This window comes from Papaver somniferum, unplaced genomic scaffold (assembly GCF_003573695.1).
Source record: "Papaver somniferum cultivar HN1 unplaced genomic scaffold, ASM357369v1 unplaced-scaffold_53, whole genome shotgun sequence".
Lineage (NCBI taxonomy): Eukaryota > Viridiplantae > Streptophyta > Magnoliopsida > Ranunculales > Papaveraceae > Papaver > Papaver somniferum.
The window spans coordinates 531676-542750 of NW_020647971.1; positions in this window are offsets into that span (position 1 = coordinate 531676).

An 11075-nucleotide genomic window follows, 5' to 3' on the forward strand; every position below is an offset into this window, starting at 1 on the left:
TTTTACTAGACGTAATGGCTTAGAACATATGAATTGTGATTACAATACATTTTTCAAACTTTTCTGTTAAAGATGAGTTTATCTTGTTTAAAATTTAGTCTCAAAAATCAACTTCCGACTTATAACGAAGTGTGTAGACCTTTTGAGTTAACATATATAAAATTCAACATTTTATGAACACTTTCTTTTTGTGTTGCCTTTGTCTTTCTATTTGATTCAAGATAGATGAAATTTGTTAGGATTTGGGTTAGTTCTGCTTGGTCTTTCTTTCTTCTATAGTTAAATTTTACTTCTTCATATATTTTTGAATCAACGTACATAGAAATGCAATTTTTACTAGACGTAATGCTTAGAACATATTATTGTGATTACAATACATTTTTCAAATCTTTTCTCTTAAAGATGAATTTATCTAGTTTACAATTAAGTTTCAGAAATCAATTTCAGACGTATAAGGAAGTGTGTAGACTTTTTGAGTTAACGTATATAAAATTCAACATTTTAATGAACTCTATTTTTTTTTGGCTTTGTCTTTCTATTAAATTCAAGATAGATGAAATTTGTTAGGATTTGGATTAGTTAGGCGTGGTCTTTCTTCCTTCTTCTATTATGAAATTTGACTTCCTTCACATTTTCTTGAATCAACGTACATAGAAATGCAATTTTTACTAGACTATTGCCTTAGAACATATTAATTGTAATTACAATACATTTTCAAACTTTTTCTGTTAAAGATGAGTTTATCTAGTTTACAATATAGTCTAAGAAATCAATTTCCGACTTATAACGAAGTATGTAGACTTTTTGAGTTAACGTATATAAAATTCAACATTTTATGAACACTTTCTTTTTGTGTTGGCTTTGTCTTCTTTGATTCAAGATAGATGAAATTTGTTAGGATTTGGATTAGTTCTGATAGGTCTTTCGTCCTTCTTCTATAGTGAAATTTGACTTCCTTTATATTCTTGAATCAACGTACATAGAAATGCAATTTTTAATAGACGTACTTCCTTAGAACATATTAATTGTGATTACAATATATTTTTCAAACTTTTTTTGTTAAATATGAGTTTATCTAGTTTACAATTTATTCTTAGAAATCAACTTCCGACTTATAACGAAGAGTGTAGACTTTTTGAGTTAACGTATAAAAATTCAACATTTTATGAACTCTTTTTTTTGTCTTGGCTTTGTCTTTCAATTTGATTCAAATAGATGAAATTTGTTAGAATTTGGATTAGTGGCTAGTCTTCATCATTCTTATATTGTTAAATTTGACTTCCTTCATATTTTCTAGAATCAACGTACACAGAAATACAATTTTTACTAGACGTAATCGCTTAGAACATATTAATTGTGATTACAATAAGTTTTTCAAAAAATTTTCTGTTAAAGATGAGTCTATCTTGCTTACAATTTAGTCTCAGAAATCAACTTCCGACTTATAACAAAGAGTGTAGACTTATTTGAGTTAACGTATAAAAATTCAACATTTTTATGACCTTTTATTTTTGTATTGGTTTTGTCTTTCAGTTTGATTCAAATAGATGAAATTTGTTAGAATTTGGATTAGTTCTGGCTGGTCTTTCATCCTTCTTCTATTGTGAAATTTGGCTTCCTTCATATTTTCTTGAATTAACGTACATAGAAATGCAATTTTTACTAGACGTAATTCCTTAGAACATATTATTTGTGATTAAGATACATTTTTCAAACTTTTTCTGTTAAAGATGAGTTTATCTAGTTTATAATTTAGTCTCAGAAATCAATTTCCGACTTATAACGAAGTGTGTAGACTTTTTGAGTTAACATATATAAAATTAAACATTATTATGAACACTTTCTTTTTGTGTTGCCTTTGTCTTTCTATTTGATTCAAGATAGATGAAATTTGGTAGGATTTGGGTTAGTTCTGCTTGGTCTTTCGTCTTTCTTCTATAGTGAAATTTGACTTCCTTCATATATTTTTGAATCAACGTACATAGAAATGCAATTTTTACTATACGTACTGCCTTAGAACATATTAATTGTGATTAAAATACATTTTTCAAAAAAATTCTGTTAAATATGAGTTTATCTAGTTTACAATTTAGTCTCAGAAATCAACTTCTGACTTATAACGAAGAGTGTAGACTTTTTTGAGTTAACGTATAAAAAATTCTACATTTTTATGAACTCTTTATTTTTGTATTGGCTTTGTTTTTCCATTTGATTCAAATAAATGAAATTTGTTAGAATTTGGATTAGTTCTGGCTGGTCTTTCATCCTTCTTATATTGTGAAATTTGACTTCCTTCATATTTTCTTGAATCAACGTACATAGAAATGCAATTTTTACTAGACATAATGCCTTAGAACACATTATTTTTGATTACAATACATTTTTCAAATCTTTTCTCTTAAAGATGAATTTATCTAGTTTAAAATTAAGTTTCAGAAATCAATTTCAGAGTATAAGGAAGTGTGTAGACTTTTTTGAGTTAACATATTTAAAATTCAACATTTTTATGAACTCTTTCTTTTTGTGTTGGCTTTGTCTTCCTATTTGATTCAAGATAGATGAAATTTGTTAGGATTTGGATAAGTTATGTGTGGTCTTTCTTCCTTCTTCTATTATGAAATTTGACTTCCTTCATATTTTCTTGAATCAACGTACATAGAAATGCAATTCTTACTAGACGTATTTCCTTAGAACATACTAATTGTAATTAAAATACATTTTTCAAACTTTTTATGTTAAAGATGAGTTTATCTAGTTTACAATATAGTCTTAGAAATCAATTTCCGACTTATAACGAAGTATGTAGACTTTTTGAGTTAACGTACATAAAATTCAACATTTTTATGAACACTTTCTTTTTGTGTTGGCTTTGTCTTTCTATTTGATTCAAGATAGATGAAATTTGTTAGGATTTGGATTAGTTCTGCTTGGTCTTTCGTCCTTCTTCTATAGTGAAATTTGACTTCCTTCATATATTCTTGAATCAACGTACATAGAAATGCAATTTTTAATAGACGTACTTCCTTAGAACATATTAATTGTGATTACAATACATTTTTCTAACTTTTTCTGTTAAAGATGAGTTTATCTAGTTTACAATTTAGTCTCAGAAATCAACTTCCGACTTATAACGAAGAGTGTATACTTTTTTGAGTTAACGTATACAAAATTCAACATTTTTATGAACTCTTTATTTTTGTATTGGCTTTGTCTTTCAATTTGATTCAAATAGATAAAATTTGTTACAATTTGGATTAGTTATGGATGGTCTTTCATCCTTCTTCTATTGTGAATTTGGCTTCCTTTATATTTTCTTGAATTAACGTACATAGAAATGAAATTTTTACTAAACGTAATTCCTTAGAACATATGATTTGTGATTTAAATACATTTTTCAAACTTTCTCTGTTAAAGATGAGTTTATCTAGTTTACAATTTAGTCTCAGAAATCAATTTCCGACTTATACCGAAGTTTGTAGATTTTTTTGAGTTAACGTATATAAAATTCAACATTTTTATGAACTCTTTCTTTTTGTGTTGACTTTGTCTTTCTATTTGATTCAAGATAGATGAAATTTTTTAGGATTTGGATTAGTTCTCCTTGGCCTTTTATCCTTCTTCTATTGTGAAATTTGACTTCCTTCATATATTCTTGAATCAACGTACATAGAAATGCAATTTTTACTAGACGTTCTGCCTTAGAACATATTAATTGTGAAAACAATACATTTTTCAAAGTTTTTCTGTTAAAGATGAGTTTATCTAGTTTACAATTTAGTCTCGGAAATCATCTTCCGATTTATAATGAAGAGTGTAGACTTTTTTGAGTTAACGTATAAAAAATCTAACATTTTTATGAACTCTTTATTTTTGTATTGGCTTTGTCTTTCAATTTGATTCAAATAGATGAAATTTGTTGGAATTTGGATTAGTTATGCCTGGGCTTTTATCCTTCTTCTATTGTGAAATTTGACTTCCTTCATATTTTCTTGAATCAAAAGTACATGTTTACTAGACGTAATGCCTTAGAACATATTATTTGTGATTACAATACGTTTTTTCGAACTTTTTCTGTTAAAGATGAGTTTATCTAGTTTACAATTTAATCTCAAAAATCAACTTCAGATGTATAACGAAGTGTGTAGACTTTTTTGAGTTAAAGTACATAAAATTCAACATGTTTATGAACTCTTTCCTTTTGTGTTGGCTTTGTCTTTCTATTTGATTCAAGATAGATGAAATTTGTTAGGATTTGGATTAGTTCTGGCTAGTCTTTCATCCTTCTTATATTGTGAAATTTGACTTCATAATTCTTGAATCAACGTACATAGAAATGCAATTTTTACTAGACGTACTTCCTTAGAACATATTAATTGTGATTAAAATACATTTTTCAAACTTAGTCTGTTAAAGATGAGTTTATCTAGTTTACAATTTAGTCTCAGAAATCAACTTACGACTTATAACGAAGAGTGTAGACTTTTTTGAGTTAACGTATAAAAAATTCAATTTTTTTTTGCTAAATCCAGATTGTATTAATGAATAGCCAATATTTACAAAGAGTTCACAAGAAAAGAGGTCCTAAGACCCAAAAAACTTACAAACTATTTAAATCTGAAATAAGAAACATATGGAAATTCTAAATGCCTCAGAAAATCCGGCCTTTCATCAAAGCTTAACCCTTCACCATTTCTAAGATAACATCCCCTCTTTGCCATACAATCAGCTGCAAAATTTGCCTCACGAAAAGTATGAACAAAACGAATAGAACCATAACTGTTATTAATTCTTCTCCACCTGTGTTTAACAAACCAAGGAAGATTTGTACCCGTCAAGGCAGCAATAGCTCCCATTGAATCTGAACGCACAAGAACCTTTCTCTCCACTTCAAAGCCCATTCTAAACCAACAATAACACCATAAAGTTCAGCCAAGAAATTATTTGTAATTCCCATCCCAATGCTCATAGCCCCAACAAAGTTACAATCCGCATCACGCACCACAACACCAGCCCCTGCAACACCTGGGTTTCCTTTTGCCGCACCATCACAACATAATAAAATCTCATCCCTATTAGGAGGATGCCAAAAAACTTCAATTGGATCGACCTGATGAACCTGCCTATGAGCCACACGGAAGTGGTTCAAAATTTCCAAATCTGCTGAAGTATTACGCATGGAACTCTTCACCCTAACAGAATATTCATGAACCAAAAAGAAAACTCTCTTCTTGAAGAAGTGAATGTTAACTGCCAAATTTTGAAAACAAGCTAAATTCCTAGTCTGCCACAACTCCGAGCGAATCACCAAGTTAGCAAGAAGCCATAAATCCTTAATAATACGACTCCTACCTTTTGCTGATTTATATGAGGTCACAACATCATAATAAGGTCTTAAATGAAACAAACCTGAACACCACTGCCAGATTTGCATAGCAAACAGACAACTCCAAATAATGTGCTCCAACGATTCCTCATCAGCATTGCATAAGTAACATTTGTTGGCTAATTCAATTTTGAATCTACTCCTAATCTTGTCTTGAGTAGCACAAACCTCTCTACAAATCTTCCAATTCTGGGCAGCAAGTTTAGGATGAATTTCCTTCCTCCACAAAAGACCATACACCGCTGAAGTTGAATACTCCCTTCTAATGAGATTCTTAGCTGAAGAAACAGAAAAACGTCCATTCATATCTGGCATCCAAATTCTACAATCCTTCCCACCTTGTAACAAAGGAAAATCCTCCAAGACTACCCCAGCACGCATCAAATTCTGGAGATGAACACCCTGCAACTGCCAAGTATTATTATCAATAATATCACTAACCTTAACATTTCTGTCAAGGTCAGTTTCATTAAGCAAATCAGAAATGCTCTCATTCCCATACCAAACATCAAAATAAAGAGATGTAGCCCTCCCATCACCAATAAGAACCTTAGAATGCTTGTCCACAATAGAATGAATCAATTTAATGCCCGGCAGAATTGAAGATTTCACACCATAAAGTTTGATACCACCATTTCTAGTAGTAGTATAAAAAATTCAACATTTTTATGAACTCTTTATTTTTGTCTTGGCTTTGTCTTTCAATTTGATTCAGATAGATGAAATTTGTTAGAATTTGGATTAGTTCTGGCTAGTCTTTCATCCTTCTTATATTGTGAAATTTGACTTCCTTCATATTTTCTAGAATCAACGTACACAGAAATACAATTTTTACTAGACGTAATGGCTTAGAACATATTAATTGTGATTACAATAAGTTTTTCAAACTTTTTTCTGTTAAAGATGATTCTATCTTGTTTATAATTTAGTCTCAGAAATCAACTTCCGACTTATAACAAAGAGTGTAGACTTATTTGAGTTAACGTATAAAAATTCAACATTTTTATGACCTCTTTATTTTTGTATTGGTTTTGTCTTTCAGTTTGATTCAAATAGATGAAATTTGGCTTCCTTCATATTTTCTTGAATTAACGTACATAGAAATGCAATTTTTACTAGACGTAATTCCTTAGAACATATTATTTGTGATTAAAATACATTTTTCAAACTTTTTCTGTTAAAGATGAGTTTATCTAGTTTATAATTTAGTCTCAGAAATCAATTTCCGACTTATAACGAAGTGTGTAGACTTTTTGAGTTAACATATATAAAATTAAACATTTTTATGAACACTTTCTTTTTGTGTTGCCTTTGTCTTTCTATTTGATTCAAGATAGATGAAATTTGTTAGGATTTGGGTTAGTTCTGCTTGGTCTTTCGTCTTTCTTCTATAGTGAAATTTGACTTCCTTCATATATTTTTGAATCAACGTACATAGAAATGCAATTTTTACTATACGTACTGCTTAGAACATATTAATTGTGATTAAAATACATTTTTCAAAAAATTTCTGTTAAATATGAGTTTATCTAGTTTACAATTAAGTCTCAGAAATCAACTTCTGACTTATAACGAAGAGTGTAGACTTTTTTGAGTTAACGTATAAAAAATTCTACATTTTTATGAACTCTTTATTTTTGTATTGGCTTTGTTTTTCCATTTGATTCAAATAGATGAAATTTGTTAGAATTTGTATTAGTTTTGGCTGGTCTTTCATCCTTCTTATATTGTGAAATTTGACTTCCTTCATATTTTCTTGAATCAACGTACATAGAAATGCAATTTTTACTAGACATAATGCCTTTGAACACATTATTTGTGATTACAATACATTTTTCAAATCTTTTCTCTTAAAGATGAATTTATCTAGTTTAAAATTAAGTTTCAGAAATCAATTTCAGAGTATAAGGAAGTGTGTAGACTTTTTTGAGTTAACATATATAAAATTCAACATTTTTATGAACTCTTTCTTTTTGTGTTGGCTTTGTCTTTCTATTTGATTCAAGATAGATGAAATTTGTTAGGATTTGGATAAGTTATGCGTGGTCTTTCTTCCTTCTTCTATTATGAAATTTGACTTCCTTCATATTTTCTTGAATCAACGTACATAGAAATGCAATTTTTACTAGACGTATTTCCTTAGAACATATTAATTGTTATTAATATACATTTTTCAAACTTTTTATGTTAAAAATGAGTTTATCTAGTTTACAATATAGTCTTAGAAATCAATTTCCGACTTATAACGAAGTATGTAGACTTTTTGAGTTAACGTATATAAAATTCAACATTTTTATGAACACTTTCTTTTTGTGTTGGCTTTGTCTTTCTATTTGATTCAAGATATATGAAATTTGTTAGGATTTGGATTAGTTCTGCTTGGTCTTTCGTCCTTCTTCTATAGTGAAATTTGACTTCCTTCATATATTCTTGAATCAACGTACATAGAAATGCAATTTTTAATAGACGTACTTCCTTAGAACATATTAATTGTGATTACAATACATTTTTCTAACTTTTTCTGTTAAAGATGAGTTTATCTAGTTTACAATTTAGTCTCAGAAATCAACTTCCGACTTATAACGAAGAGTGTAGACTTTTTTGAGTTAACGTATAAAAAATTCAACATTTTTATGAACTCTTTATTTTTGTCTTGGCTTTGTCTTTCAATTTGATTCAAATAGATGAAATTTGTTGGAATTTGGATTAGTTCTGCCTGGGCTTTTATCCTTCTACTATTGTGAAATTTGACTTCCTTCATATTTTCTTGAATCAACGTACATTTTTACTAGACGTAATGCCTTAGAACATATTATTTGTGATTACAATACGTTTTTCAAATTTTTTCTGTTAAGATGAGTTTATCTAGTTTACAATTTAATATCAAAAATCAATTTCAGATGTATAACGAAGTGTGTAGACTTTTTTGAGTTAACGTACATAAAATTCAACATTTTTATGAACTCTTTCTTTTTGTGTTGGCTTTGCCTTTCTATTTGATTCAAGATAGATGAAATTCGTTAGGATTTGGATTAGTTCTTCTTGGTCTTTCATCCTTCTTCTATTGTGAAATTTGACTTCCTTCATATTTTCTTGAATCAACGTACTTCCTTAGAACATATTAATTGTGATTACAATACATTTTTCAAAACTTTCTGTTAAATATGAGTTTATCTTGTTTACAATTTAGTCTCAGAAGTAAACTTCCGACTTATAACAAAAAGTGTAAACTGTTTTGAGTTAACGTATAAAAAATTCAACAATTTTATGAACTCTTTATTTTTGTATTGGCTTTGTCTTTCATTTTGATTCAAATAGATGAATTTTGTTACAATTTGGATTAGTTCTTGCTGGTTTTTCATCCATCTTCTATTGTGAAATTCGGCTTCCTTCATATTTTCTTGAATTAACGTACATAGAAATGCAATTTTTAATAGATGTAATTCTTTAGAACATATAATTTGTGATTAAAATAAATTTTTCAAACTTTTTCTGTTAAAGATGAGTTTATCTAGTTTACAATTTATCCTCAGAAATTAATTTTCGACTTATACGAAGTTTGTAGACTTTTTTGAGTTAACGTATATAAAATTCAACAGTTTTATGAACTCTTTCTTTTTGTGTTGGCTTTGTCTTTCTATTTGATTCAAGATATATGAAATTTGTTAGGATTTGGATTAGTTCTGGTTGATCTTTCATCCTTCTTATATTGTGAAATTTGACTTCCTTGATATATTCTTGAATCAACGTACATAGAAATGTTATTTTTAATAGACGTAATGGCTTAGAACATACTAATTGTGATTACAATACATTTTTCAAACTTTTTCTGTTAAAGATGAGTTTATCTTGTTTACAATTTAGTCTCAGAAATCAACTTCCGACTTATAACAAAGAGTGTAGACTTATTTGAGTTTACGTATAAAAATTCAACATTTTTATGAACTCTTTATTTTGTATTGGCTTTGTCTTTCAATTTGATTCAAATAGATGAAATTTGTTACAATTTGGATTAGTTCTGGCTGGTCTTTTATCCTTCTTCTATTGTGAAATTTGGCTTTATTCATATTTTCTTGAATTAACGTACATAGAAATGAAATTTTTACTAGACGTAATTCCTTAGAACATATAATTTGTGATTAGAATACATTTTCAAACTTTCTATGTTAAAGATGAGTTTATCTAGTTTACAATTTAGTCTCTGAAATCAATTTCCGACTTATACCGAAGTTTGTAGATTTTTTTGAGTTAACGTATATAAAATTCAACATTTTTATGAACTCTTTCTTTTTGGGTTGACTTTATCTTTCTATTTGATTCAAGATAGATGAAATTTTTTAGGATTTGGATTAGTTCTGCTTGGCCTTTCATCCTTCTTCTATTGTGAAATTTGACTTCCTTCATATATTCTTGAATCAACGTACATAGAAATGCAATTTTTACTAGACGTACTGCCTTAGAACATATTAATTGTGATAACAATACATTTTTCAAAGTTTTTCTGTTAAAGATGAGTTTATCTAGTTTACCATTTAGTCTCAGAAATGATCTTCCGACTTATAACGAAGAGTGTAGACTTTTTTGAGTTAATGTATAAAAAATCTAACATTTTTATGAACTCTTTATTTTTGTATTGGCTTTGTCTTTCAATTTGATTCAAATAGATGAAATTTGTTGGAATTTGGATTAGTTCTGCCTGGGCTTTTATCCTTCTTCTATTGTGAAATTCGACTTCCTTCATATTTTCTTGAATCAACGTACATTTTTACTAGACGTAATGCCTTAGAACTATTATTTGTGATTACAATACGTTTTTCAAACTTTTTCTGTTAAAGATGAGTTTATCTAGTTTACAATTTAATATCAAAAATCAATTTCAGATGTATAACGAAGTGTGTAGACTTTTTTGAGTTAACGTACATAAAATTCAACATTTTTATGAACTCTTTTTTTTTGTTGGCTTTGTCTTTCTATTTGATTCAAGATAGATGAAATTCCTTAGGACTTGGATTAGTTCTTCTTGGTCTTTCATCCTTCTTCTATTGTGAAATTTGACTTCCTTCATATTTTCTTGAATCAACGTACTTCCTTAGAACATATTAATTGTGATTACAATACATTTTTCAAAAACTTTCTGTTAAAGATGAGTTTATCTTGTTTACAATTTAGTCTCAGAAGTCAACTTCCGACTTATAACAAAAGTGTAAACTGTTTTGAGTTAACGTATAAAAAATTCAACAATTTTATGAACTCTTTATTTTTGTATTGGCTTTGTCTTTCATTTTGATTCAAATAGATGAATTTTGTTACAATTTGGATTAGTTCTGGCTGGTTTTTCATACATCTTCTATCTGTGAAATTCGGCTTCCTTCATATTTTATTGAATTAACGTACATAGAAATGCAATTTTTAATAGATGTAATTCTTTAGAACATATAATTTGTGATTAAAATACATTTTTCAAACTTTTTCTGTTAAAGATGAGTTTATCTAGTTCACAATTTAGCCTCAGAAATTAATTTTCGACTTATACCGAAGTTTGTAGACTTTTTTGAGTTAACGTATATAAAATTCAACATTTTTATGAACTCTTTCTTTTGTGTTGGCTTTGTCTTTCTATTTGATTCAAGATAGATGAAATTTGTTAGGATTTGGATTAGTTCTGCTTGGTCTTTCATCCTTCTTATATTGT